Source organism: Anser cygnoides, chromosome 1 (genome assembly GCF_040182565.1).
Source record: "Anser cygnoides isolate HZ-2024a breed goose chromosome 1, Taihu_goose_T2T_genome, whole genome shotgun sequence".
NCBI classification, from domain to species: Eukaryota; Metazoa; Chordata; class Aves; order Anseriformes; family Anatidae; genus Anser; species Anser cygnoides.
In genome coordinates, this window is record NC_089873.1 from 97,044,122 (window position 1) to 97,058,109 (window position 13,988).

General features: G+C 40.7%; 1 protein-coding gene across 45 annotated transcripts in view; it reads right to left on the reverse strand.

Moving 5' to 3' along the window:
* Window positions 1–13,988, reverse strand: part of ZBTB20 (zinc finger and BTB domain containing 20) — a 480,501-nt gene that overhangs the window by 209,228 nt on the left and 257,285 nt on the right. Inside the window, exon 1 of one of the 45 annotated variants that reach the window (XM_048058140.2) lies at window positions 879–11,106. The exons of the other annotated variants lie outside the window; for them this stretch is intronic. The gene's annotated coding sequence lies outside the window, so the exon portion shown is untranslated. Of the gene's footprint in view, window positions 1–878; window positions 11,107–13,988 lie in introns of those variants that run through there. 45 annotated transcript variants of the gene reach the window in all.

Genomic DNA, 13,988 nt, shown 5'->3' on the forward strand with positions numbered 1-13,988 from the left:
AATCACTTCACTTTCTGTGCCTCAGCTTCCCTATCCATCAGCTGGAAATAACTGCACAAGTTCCTCGATGTTGGTTGAGATACTTAATTCTTTAGTATCCAAAATTTTGTAGGTGAAGTTTTCCAGAAAACATTTTTTTCCTGACTGCCAGTTCCCCATACAAAGGGAAAAGAAAGGAATTGAGAGAGTTAATAAAATAAAATAAAATAAATGCAACCCTTCCCTCCCCCTCAAATGGACCAGAAGCCTATAAACCAACCAGTTCTTCCTATTCCCAGAGGTGGCTTCCGCAGAAGCATTTTCTTTTACTATGCATCCACTGTAGAGTTTCTTTTCTGCTTGGCTGGGCAATCAGGTATTCAGAGCATAATGTAAATGCTCAGAACACAGAGGCATGAAAACTTGCCAGACAGAAACTCCAAGTGGAGGATTAACGCTTTTTTCCCCCCTCTCCCATGCCCTCCCTTTCCCAGCTCGCCCAGCCCTCTGCCGTCGGCGTCGTCCCCCATGTGTCCCCCCCCCGTTCCCCCCCGTCCCCCATCCCCAAGCCCCCGCACCTCGGGAGCCGCTGCCGACCCCGACCCCCGCTGGTGGCTGCGGGGACACCGGGCGCAGCCGCCCCCCGCCCGGAGCTCCCGTCCCTCGGCTGCTCCCAGCTCCGTATCCCTCTATGGTCGCTGCCGATCTTGTTTTAAAAAGAGAAAAAAAAAAAAAAAAAAAAGGAAAAAAAAAAAAGGCAAAGCAAAAACCAAAACAAAACCCAACCAACAAAACAAAACACCACCACAACAACAAAAAACCCTTTATTTCCTGCTTTGCCTCAGCGGCACCGAGAATAGAAGCCTTGACACATCAAATTCTGGGAGCTCACCACTCACCAGGGCTGTGGTTCCTGGTCCAAGCGGTGACGAAGGAGAATCACCTCACAGTCTCTGGAGAGTGGCAAGGCTTGGCTGCTAAGCGCGCCCCGCGCTGATGGGCTTTTTGAGTTCACTGTGTTCCAGAGCGAGTGCCGAGGCAGAGAAATTAGGGAGGGGAGAGGTGGGAAGGAAAATCACTGGAGCCTCTTATGATCAAACTTCCACTAAGCAAGAGGAAATGTCTTATAAATAAACAACAGCAAGAGAAACAAAAAAATCCATCCCATCCTGCCAGAGGAATGTACATTATTGTCTCTCGACGGAAAACTTTACACCGCACCAGAAGGCAAGAAAGCAGCCATGTCTCCTGAAGCTGCCCTCCCTTACTGGGGAGGAGGGAGGGAGGGAGGGCAACACAAACTTTAGGAATAAAAAAAAAATATATTGGTAAGTTCATGCGATTTCCCAGTAGACAAACAAAACTGTCCAAATTCAACAGATGTCACTGTTCCAAGGTTTCACGCAGTGCTACATTTCTTTAGAACTGCTCATCGCCTCACCATTCGGACAGATTCGGGGAGGAAGTTCAAGGCAAGGGGAAGGAGGAGAAGGTCACGGTATACATGTGTGTGTGCACATATATGTGTGTCCTTGTCTATTTATATATATAATACCAACTCTTTATGCATTTTATGATGCATAGCTATAAGAACATTATATATAAGCATTTTTTTTTAAATACATACATGAACAACTCTTCTCCCTCACCTCCTTTTGAGGTTTATGGGCTGGAGACCTTCTGCCTTCGCTCTCATCTCACAAGGCTGGAACTGACGCCTACATAAAGCTCACATCGGATTGCACTGCAGGTCACAAGTGACATGAATTTGGTGATTTCAGTACAGTCCCTAGCTTTGCAAAAACTATTGCGTGATTTGGCACAATGCACGGCAAATAGCAGTCTCTTTATGAGGAACCACAGATGGCAACAGAAAGCGTAATTCAAATAATTTATCAAGCATATTTGGAGACCTAGAATGGGGGGATGGCCTGAGTCTATGAGAAACCAGTATGCTACAAGTCATTATTAGGGAGCTTATTAAATCTGCCTGGCATGTACAGCATTAGAAGATCACAGATTGCTGATGAGAGCCGAGATGCTTGGCAATGCTATGTTTTGGGTCATGACTAGAACAGCAGAGTACAGCAGGAGAGGACTCACTTCAAAGGAGAAGGGGGACAAAAGACTAAAAGATCATGAGATGCTGAAAATGTCTTGGCAGTCCCAATTTTCACTTTGTTTCTAGGGGACTCCTCCATTTGAGACAGAGCTGCAATGCATAGTGTGCATAGTGCTCATCCATACCTCTTCCAGATCTCAATGTCCCAAATCTCAAAAAAAAAAAATCCCTAGTCTGTTGAATACCTGAGGACTACTGTATGCACAAGACACAAATGAAAACTTGTTTTTTAACCTAATTAGCTTTACATCTGTGTGTTCTTGCTGGCGAAGCAATGCTTTCATTGATTTTTGTTAGCAACAATCAGTCTATGAACGCAGGTGGATAAGGCAGAGATATGCTTAAGTCGGAAGTACAGTTGAAAGAAAAACTTGAGAGTATTTAATGCAAAATTTATAATAAAACAGCTCTTTCAGGCTCACATCTTTTGGGCAAGCTATTGTTAAAGCATTTCTAGATCTACAATACCAAGGTGATCTTCATAAAACAAAAGAATTTTCAAGAGATTTCTTAAGACAGAAAAATCAAAGTGACATCACCCATACAACACCTGAGGAGCTGTGAGAAGGAAGGAACTCAACTCGATTATACCAGACTGACTGGTAAATTGTAAATTTGACCACCTGGCTCTTACATGCTAAAATCAAACAATTAAAAACACATAATCTGAGTCCAAACATTCTTTCTGCCCAACACTATTCACAGTAAAATGACTGACCTAAACCCAAGGTCAGTTTAGCAGCCTAATAGCTGCAGCTTGTTACCTGTGCTCGGATATTTCAGTAAAAATCCTCAAGAAGAAGCTTGGCAAGGGCTTTACTAGCCCATAGCACGTGTTCAGATCACAGGGATCCATGGACAGGCAAGTGTCCACTTCCTGACATCCCTGTGAAGCGCTTCAAGGCAGCATCATAACTGACTCCATTCTCCAAAAAGGGAGAACCAGAAGCCAATGGCTTCTGCTCTGTTTGAGCAGCCACCAGCCGATCGATCTAATCTCACAAGAACTGTTTTGCTCATGTATTGGGTCAGCTCGTCGTTCACCTCTCGCTACCAATATGTTTACTAGCATTACCAGGAATATTTAAGATAATTAAGAAAATTTCAAGCGCTTTCAAGTGAAACCTTATTACTGAGAGGTGCCCAGAGAATGAGGTGCTCAGAGAGCAGCAGTGCACAGAGTATAATGGAGCAGAATTTGAAAAAATAATTCCTGACCATGCCCAGTAAAACCTTCCCCATTTCTAAGCACGAACCACGATTAGCAGGCTGATCAACTGACCTTAGGTTCCCAATAACTTAAGCTGCCTTTAAGGGATTTACATAGATGAAAGTGAAGGCAGTATATGGCCCTCTGTGTTTAATAAGTCATTTGCTAAACAGTCTAGAGATCAATAGCAGACATTAAATTAAGCACTCTGGCATTCTGATTATTTAGTATCATTAAGCATTAGGGATGCCTGAACTATAAAAACAGGGAGCAGAGAACCAAATGAAATCTTCCATTAAAAAAAATAAGCCTATGAGGTTTCTAAAAAATTAGACTAAACAAAACAAAAAAAAAAAAACAACAAAAAAACACACGTGCAGCAAACAGATCACACAACTGTGATCAAAATCTCAGCAAATTCTAACTGTCTGCCTGTCAGCACAGACTATTTCCATTACAGACTTCAGGAGAGATTCTGAATTGTGCCGCTCTTGTTTCACTACCGTTAACAGTGGCCGCTGCCTCAGAACTGCAAAATAATAAGAGCCAGGAGGACAATCATTTTCCTCCGATTTTTTATTTTGACATTTCCCATTTGTGCCCTTTTTCAAAGTTTTAATTTGGTAAAGGCACTTTTCAGCCTGTCTTTTAACAGGTCACTAATAACTTGGGATGCAAGATCTCATATTTCATTTTTTTCTTTTTTTTTTTTTTGCTGCTGCCATCACTAAATATTTCATTTACCTTGAGTACAGCAGACCAGTCCAGAAGATTTTATTTATTTTTTCTTTCTGTAAGAGTGTTTACAGACCAGTTTTTGCAATTCATTATTTTGCATTTGGCTGGTTTGATCCTACCTGTTAAAGTAAAAGTATCAGACTGCCTACAGAAATATTTTCACCGTTTATGTAGTTCGGCACAGTAACTGTACTGACGTTCCTTCTTGGGACCTGACTTCAAATAATTTAATGTAATTTAAAAGCTTTAATTAGGTGACACCTAAAACACATGCTTTATCTACGTAGTATTTTGTAATATTCATAACAGTGTTACACACACAGATATAGATATATACATATGTGTACATACACACATGTATATATAAAGAAAATAATCATGGTTTTATTTCTCCCTCCTGACTTGGCTGTTAGCTCTTGAACACTAAATGTGTTTGGATGCAGTTCTACACACACAAACACAGAGCTAACCAGAATCCTTTTAAGAACAACAGTACAACCTGTGGGTTTCTCTGCCTGCCTTATATAGCCCTAGAGAGGACAAGCCTCCAAGGGCTCTCCCACACCTTTGCAAAGAAAGGGGGAAGAAACCCACCAGAGGCTTGGAGACACGACTTTTCTCCCCTCATTTCTCCATACAGCTAGAGACTGAGACTAGACCTCGGGAGCAGCTGCTGATAAACACACGGAGGTTAATTCTGTTTTTTGCTCCATTAACCCCTGCTCCACCTCTGTAATCCCCCTCGAGGAGAAAAGATAGCAAGATGACACGGGCGACACAGCCAGACACATGCGACAGGCTGGGCAGCAATACAAGTGGAGTCATACCATGGCACGGCTATCTCTGGACTCCTGGGTTTCCAAGGATTTAGAGACAAGTCTCCTTCGCTCCTGTCAATCCTGTCCTCCAAAGTGAACACTTGAAGGATCTCTGCAAGGTAAGCTTCATGGCACTTCCCATCAGCTTCCCCCTCTGCTGTATATTCCTCTGTGTAGGAGGAGATACACAAGCTTTGGCAGTGGATGCAAAGAGAGATAGAGCAGACGAGAGATAAACAGAGAAAGATGAGATAAACCTAGTGGAAAAGTCTTCTCCAGATGTAGCATCCCTATCTATAAATAGATAATCTACTAGTGTCCTCCAGATGCAAACACAGGGTTGAGATTTTTGTTGTTTTCTTGTTTAGTATAAAGCAATTAAAATGTAACAGCCTCTCTAAATATTCCTTTATTAAAAAAATAGGTCATGGACACAGAAGCAGTCAGTCATGGTTTGGAGTGGGCACGCAAACAATTTTCATTTGATTGTGCCCTTGTTTTTGTAACTAGCTTTTCTGCTCTGACCCGCTATACTTACCCTGTCTGCTGCGCTAACCAGCAACATGCCTTTTTAATCTGCCTTCCTGGGGTCTGCATTTGATTACAGCATTCATGTTCTATTTAGATTCTTTTGAATCATGCCCTGTGGTGCTAGCACGAAAGGTGTTATTTATAAAATGAAATTCTGTTGTATTGCAACTTGGATTCAAAGAGGACAAGTAATATTAAATACTTACTTTATTTAATAATATCTTGGATTTATTAACTCAATTTCATTACAAGATTAGAGATGGTAACCTGGAGGGGGTTATTAACTAATAAACAGGCCTCAGGCAACTTCGCCCCATATAAAATAAAATAAATAAAAATACATATATATGCATTTAAATTACTTCCATTCTGAGGGCCCAGATACACACCTCTAGCTCAAAAGAATGGCTTTCTTGACAAATAGTGTTGCAGAGAGATATTGGCTGGAAATCACTAAGCTCACAGTGCCCTTGGTACAACTAGCTATCCTGAGTGAGCGACCCCATTTGGTTGGTTGCAGCCCACGTGGGCTGAAGGCTACCACTCAGCTTTGACAGATCTGATACAGGCTGCAGTTATTTCAAACCACTGTGGGCAGCACATTAGAAACCGTGAAACTCTGCCAATCCATCTGACCCTCCCTGACTTATCCTGTACCGCAGGGCTCACATTTGTAAGATATTCCGCAGCTCTTACTCTCCCAGCATCAGTCCTGCACATTGCAGGACGTACTACAGGAGACTCGCCTCAAGCACGCAGAGAAAACCATAGGCAATGTGCTAGTTCTCTCAAAAACAAGCTTCTGAGCTACTGAAGAGCTTCGCTTTTCAGAAGGAGAGAGCGCAGAAGTTCCTGACTTTGTATACAGTATGATGTGGCTCTATATTCTGATACACAGCTGTTCGTGGCAACTTACATTACATTTAGAACTAGTGCATTTTCTATTCAGTAAGATACAGCATGACTAGCAGCTGAATTTAACCACCTGGCAGCAAGCTGAAACACTTTTGCAAGCATCCCAGCCCACTGATTAAACCCAAGTTAGAAAACTCATAGGAGGCTCAAAGCTCCCTAGAGTACAAGAATATTAAGTTACAATTCTTTGTCCATTTCCTAAACAAAACTAATGAATGCTAATGCACTTAACTCCCTCCTCTCTAAAACACTCCAAGACAAGGCATAGCTTATGTGACTTTGAACCTGTCAGGTCCGTGCTAAAGCCTGAGTCTGATGTGGGAAAATAGAAGAGTGTCAATGTCACAGGTATGACGGGTGGGGAATTCCCACTTGGAGGTGCACGGCTGCTAAAAGCTTTCACCCCACATCTGTTGCAGTTATCTGTGAGTCACCTGCAGTCAGCTTCATTAGACCCAAGGTGTCACTCAAAGAAGACAAGCTATTGCTAGAACAAGAGAAATCAGATTTTTAAGTGTTTGATAGATTAAAAGGAAAGTGTCACGATATGTTAAATGGATATTTAAATCCTCTAGGTCCCAGTTTTCAGCTACTTGCAGATCATATGCCTTCACATAAAGCTGGATGCTAGGCAGAGACCAAAAATAAAGGGCGAATGTCTTTTTTTCACTCGTGTGGTGTTGTTCACTGCAGTGACTCAGTGAAATATAAAATCCAGTGCATGCAGATTATGAAAAAATATAAATATTTAATTAATTAAATCTGTCCAGAAATGGATTTGAATTCAGAGCGATCTCCGAAATTCAGGAGAGAACACCTACAGCATGGTCGTGTACAGATATTCCCAAGAGAAACTGAGGTTAAGTAACAGAATTGTATGGAGAAGAGGTTAATTTGGGTCAAAAATGAAGGGAGATTGAGAAACAGATTTATGGTGAAACTTTCAAAGGCAGAAGCAATAATTGCACCCGCAAAAGGCATGTGCATCATTGCTACAAACAAAAACACATGCTTGGACTCTCTACAGGCAATCTGGCATCTGTTTCCCATTCCCTCCCTCCTCCTGACCCTAAGACCTCTTTCTCTGGAATTTTGTTCCATGAATATTCCATAATGCTCTACTCTGCTCCTATTTTCATGAAAAGTCAGTGAAAACACATTAGCTAATAAATGGAAGTTCACAGCATTACTGTCAATCAGTGGTTGGTTTCCATGAGAATGGAGAGATCTCAACAGAGAAAAATAGTGAGGTACAGGCACAAGTGATATTCAGTCTACATATGTTATGCGTACGGACCACTTTGAAACTACTGAACTAACTTATCTGGCATTTGATTTATTACCAAGCTCTCTAGGGTATCTACAAAATAAGCCAAACTTAAACAACATTCAGTTGGGTCATTTTGAAATGAGGCAGAAACAAAATATATTATTGGGTATGTTAGAAATGCTGTAATTCATTCTCATTCTTCCTTTCCTTATTTCTATATGATCAAAACCACCATTAAAAAAGAGAAAAACTGAAGGCTTTTTTTTTTTTTTTTAAATTTCATATCCCCAGGTCTCAAACAAAGTATAACAATTTCAATCCTGAAATAATTAGTGAGAGAAAATTGTAACTGATAACGTGGATTATAAAAGGAAACAATCTCCATATTGTTGATAAGAGTATGCCACTATTCTTGAAATTAATGCAGTCTGTTTACAATGAACAGGCTAGGAGAGTATACCCCATGATGCAAGGAGTATACTCCATGATGTAGATTGTTACAAAGTCTACTGATATCCAAAAGCACCTTTACCTTCTGTCATTTTTACCCAGTCAAAGTTTCTTGCATTTTCTCTATAACTAAGCAAAGTAAACTGTGCAGGAATTAAAAAATAAAAAACCCTCATAGTTATTCCTTTTTTTTTTTTTTTTTTTTTTAAGGAATACCAAAACCAGAAATGCTGCAGAAGGTAGTTTTGTGAACTTTATATTAAAAAGGACTCAGTTTTAAAACATACCCAAGTTTGAGACTATTCAGATAAAAGCTGGTTTTATTCCTGATTAAACTCACGGAGAATGAGCTTATGGCTGGGGGGAGAGAAATAGGGGCAAAAGAAAAAAAGCACCACCAAACCAAAAACCAGCTGACAGGTACAGTAAAACAAACAAACAAACAAAAAAAAAACACAAACAAAAAAAAACAAGCAACTAATTCCATACAACTGCTTCAGTGTGACGAATCTCAAGAAGAACAAACAAGTGCTGCAGGGCAGATTGTCTGAACTGTGGATGGAAAAATAGGATGAGAACTCAGGGAGAGGACATCACTGGATTAAGCCTGCACGAACTGACATCACTTGGTCTCTCACAGACCCACCAAGTTATAACAAGCATATATGAAATGTCATTTATATGCCTTCTCCCAAATCCCCACTTTTTTTTCCCCGCTCTTTTCATGGAAGAATCTCTCTGAATATATCTACCTAATGAAAAAATTCTCTTCTTTTCCTCAATGAAAGTCTAAAACGTTTCTGGGACAGACCGATTTCTAAGGTAAATGAGAATCGCACTCTAGCCACGTAGCAGGATAATTTTATCCCCCTTGGGATGCTCTCCTTTTGCCTGTGTAAGGTCAGCCTTTGAAGCCCACTCACAGAGCCCTACAATATGTTGAAAGAGCTCTTTAATTAGGCAGCCACCAAGATGAATGTGATACTTTGGTTCCATACGGAGAGTTGGGTATGCCCCGTAGGAAGCTGAAGGGCCCAGTTACAATACAGCTGTAACTCCAAAGCAATCTTGTTTCGTAGTACGCAGGGAAACGACAGTTTAAAAAGGTTGTTAAAATGCCATGGAAGGATGGAGGCCCTGCACAACCATATTACATGTCAGAACAAACAGGCCAACCTCAGTCAAGGCTTTATCCTCTCCATATCTCAGTTTCCCCATACGGCAGGCTGGAAGAATCGTGTTTTTCCACTTCACAGGGATGTTTTGGGAATTATCTGCTTAATATCCAGATTAAAGAAAAAAAGCCTGGGAATGGCAAACCGTGGTGGTGCTGAGTGAGCAGGCCTGCTGCTGTAACGTGGCTGTCGACAGCCGGCAGTAGGTAGCACAGACCTGGTGGAAGAGCCCTCCTGTCGATTTTAAGTTACGTGCACTTTTGTGCCTGTTCTGGAGGCCCCTGGAGATTAAATACTGCTGAGTGCTATTGCACAGTTTGCTTCAGAGAATGAAAAATATACTCTTTTAGCAGTTTTATTCCTTTATCAATTACTACTTTAAGAGACTTGTACTGTATTATTTTATATTGGCCACTTGTAAAAATAATTTATTCCCTGAAGAGTTTTATTCCTTTAACATTTCAAATTTCTGTTCAATGTTTACCATGTGACTGTTTTTGACAGACACTGAATGGAATACTTCATTAAAGGAAATAATACGACAGACTTTTTCTTAGGTACACTTTGACCATGTTTTAAAGTAAAAGACCTGGAGAGGATTTCTAGTAACGGAGAAGGTCTAGTAAATTTTTTTCTCTTTGCAGGTTTGTTTGCATTAATGCATTTTCACCAAGGGGAAAAAAAAAAAAAAAAAAAAAAAAAAAACAAAAAAAACACGACACAGATCTGGTCCAAATTTCTGGTAAAGTGCCAGGCCTATCTATGGAGGACCAAAACCACTTTCCTCATTTCCTCTGGGTGAATCTCTTATTCTTAAGCTTGCTCCTACCAAGGGCTGTATAGAAGGCTCCTAACATAGAAGTGGGTTCCTTACAGACTTGAAACTCTGTACAAACGCCATTGGGATGAAAATCTGTCAGGTGAGCATAGAGTCACTACTTGGCTACTTAGGAAGCATGCTTTTCAGTAACTCTGATGTTGCCGTGTAGCTCTGCAACTTAAGTTCTCTCTGTAAGTAGCCCAAACCACGATGCAAACAGCTGTCATGATGAGAAAGATGTCCAGGTGGGTTGGAAGGGCACCCTTACTTTGCATTTGGGAACAAGGGATCCTGGATGGAGGAACCCGGGTCACGTTCAGCCTGTGATATCACAGAACAGGGTGACATCACTGTGCACGCCTCAGCTGTCATACACAGCCCAGAATCGATTAAGGATGAAGCCACCTGGGATGAAGCTCATCTAGGGATGAACAGAAGACTGAACAGGACATGCAGCAGAGCAAAGCTGCCATGAGAGCACTGCCGAAAGACAGCTAAGCTTTTGTGGAGACAGGGCTACACAGACTGATAAAGCCTTTACAGCTCAACAGAAGATCTTGGTTTCATTGCCAGTTCATAATTCAGATCAGATGATGAAAGATTTGCTGAGATTTACAAACCCCTTTAATGAAGGTGGGCCCAGCTCAGAGTAACCCTGGAGCTGTTAAAACGATACCGTGCAGTACTGAAGGTTTTGTACAGCTTCAGCACAAACCCTGGAGGCTATAGAGACTCACCTGAGTTTTGCTTTAGGCTACTAAGTTCAAACAAACTTTGGGAAAAAAGGTTGGCAAAATAAAGCTCCTAGCCGCCACCTTTCATCAGCTGTTCCCAAAGCAGTCTAGACTACAGAGGGATTTGTTAATTTATGATGGCACAACTAGTACAAGGAGGAGGAATGCCTTCTTCAAGATTTTTTAGCATACCAGTGGCAGAGCAGGGACAGAACTCAGGTTACTTGTGGTCTAGCCCACCATCCTTCCCACCAGGCACAATGCCTGAAGAAAATGCTTCTCCTGGACACTGCAAATTAGCAAATTAGCTGTGCAAAGTTTTGGACAACTCTGCAGCAGCTGGAGACACACCATGCCCTCCCCCCCCCCCAGCAGCCAGAGACACACCATGTGTCTCCCCCCCGCCCCCCCCCAGCACCTCCCTTCAGCCCAGTCACATAAGTTTATTCACTGGATCTGGATGAAAAGAAGTGCTTTACTGACTGGAATGACTTGTGTCAATCTTTAGCCCTTTAAAGCACTGACTAATTTTAGTCTTTCTGTGGTTATATGCATTTGTAAACTATTAAAACAGTCTCCCCGGTACATGGAAAACATATGGTTTCAACAATGTTATTCCTTCATGAAGGCCTGTTTCTTCCAAGTTTCCTTTAGTTGTACACTAAGCCTGTTTGTTGTTCAGAATGCTTATTTTTATAACTATTTCTCCTCCCTTCCACAGTTATTTACTTAAATGATATATATGTACATGTGTGTGTATATATATATATTAAAAACACATACATTTACTGATTGAAGATGTAACTACACAGTGCATGTCAGAAAAGAGTATAAAAACTGCTTGTCCCCAGGAATGCATACCCTCTCACAGCTGGTGCACTGCAAGTTTGCAGAAAGCAAATGCAGCTTGTTGTGTGTTTTTTCTTTCTTACACGCTCAGTTAATACGTTAAGAAACAAGGAACAAGAAAGCCAGCCCAGACTGACCTCCATATAAATTCAGAATGAATCCCTACTTTTTATTGAGCCAACAGTCTATCAATGAACATCCATTGTTTCCCCACCACTCCCAAAATATGAAACTATAGCTGTTCTCAGTTTTAATTTTTTTTTTCTTTTTTCTGCGACTATTTTCTGTGTCAGAATGGATTCACTGTAACCACCATTTCTGGCTAGCTCTAAGGCCAACCTGAACTTGCTGAAGAGCTTTCCTCTTGGAATTGAACTCAGCACTCTTGCATTATTCCAAGCTCAAGTAATTTTGTGAACTTGAAGGAAGCTGTGTTTTTCTCTGTTATCTTGCTTGGCAATGCAGACCGCTGTTGGGTAACAGTTAATCTTAACCTTATTTTTACACTTGATGGTTGAAACGGGAGAAGTGGAGAAGACAAGACCAGGCTGGTAACTGGGGAACAGTCATTCTTGACCACCTTGTGGAACAAGGTGCAAATTCCATCAGGCTTCAGAGAAAAAAAAAAAATGTAAGCAAGAAACAATTTTCTCAGCATAAAACTAGGTTATGATAAACATTGCTCATCCAGGTCTGAAAAACTACGAGACTAAATCTAACACCTGGAATGCCTAAAAGAGAACAAAAGAATATTGCTTACATCACAGCAGAAAGGTTGCTTTAAAGAAATTCAGACCTGTGTCTCCAGCAAGCATGCTAGACCTACGTTCACTGAATTAGGGGGAAAAAATTAGATAAGTGAGTAAACAGGACAGATCAGAAGCAGTTAATAGCCTAGAAACAGATTTGGAAAAGGCATGGTGACTCTAACAAAACAGCATGGAAAACCTTGTAGGTTGGGTACCATATCACATTGCTGGATGAGGAAAAGCAGAAGCAGGATGAGGAAAAGCAAAAGCCAAACAAGACCATAAATTCATGACAGATACTAGCTGCATTGCCTGATGAATTTTTGAGACATGCTCAAATACTATGACTGGAAAACAATAATCTGTAAAATATAAATGAACATTTTTCTTTTCAGCCTTTTTTTTTCTTGCAATTTACAGATTTCCTTGCAATTTAATCTAATTTATTTACATTAAAAAAAAAAAATCTGAGTGAATTTATGCTATCAAGATTGGAAACTCACTGCTGTATATGCATCCTTTTTGCATATCAAGATATAAAACATTGCTCCTGCAAAAGTCTGGATGCAACTAAGAGGTCAGAAGGAAACACTCATCCATAGAATCAAAATGAACAAACTAAAAGATTTACAGCTCCAACAGTCTGTCCAAGTAGCATGGTTTTACCTCCTAAGTAATATAAGTCATAGAATTTCACTTGGTTATGTCTGCATTCAATTCACAGGGTGAGAGACTTACTCGAATTGTGAGAATGGGAGAAAAAAATAGAAAAGAAATCAAGGAAATGAGTACTAGACTTGGCATGGCAGAATAACTGTGAGTTAAGCAGATGTAATGAAGGCAGAGGACCACTTGAAAAAATAGATGTCTGCATAGTGAGTGGAGGTGCAAAGGTCTTGCAAAAGACCTGATAAATCTGTAACACAAATACAATGAAGAAGCACTAGGACAGCAAGGGAATAAGGAATGATAAAGATGAATTCCCTCTATACCTAAAAGTGAACTAAAAATACAGTAGCAGCAATACAGTAGCTGCTAGGTGAGCACACCGGAACTGCAATGCCTGCATTTTGACCTCTGGGTCTGATGTAAAATTAAGTTTCAAAAAGACAGAAAGGAAAAATGAGCTCGGCCTTCAGATGGGGCTCTGATGAAGGGCTGTTTGCTTTATTTATCCATTCAGATTTTTGCCACTTCTGCTGGAACAGTATGAAGGACAATCACTTAAAGTGCAATGAAATGAGTGCCTGAATGTGAACAGATTCAAAGACAAGATCCATCATGCCCCGACAAACTGTAATGCCAGAACCCTCCGCCATCATCACTCTGTCCGGAAACTGCCCTCAAATATTTGAAACATTCCTGGAATTAACAAATAAGTGCTGATTTGGCCTAGCTCCTTGCTTCCTGGTATCTCTGGCTGGCACTGACTTACAATGGGTGGTATTGTTATGCTGGAGGAATTCTTTTGCTTTTCTTCTTAAATTTCCCAGTGCCAGCAAGAGGAAGACTGACTCATTTCAACCAAAGTGACTCTTGAATCAAAGACCTGAGTAATTTAAAGGAAGTTTTTGTTGTATGCTTGGTTCATCATATCATTCATTGCTTAGATTATTAGGCTTCTAAAG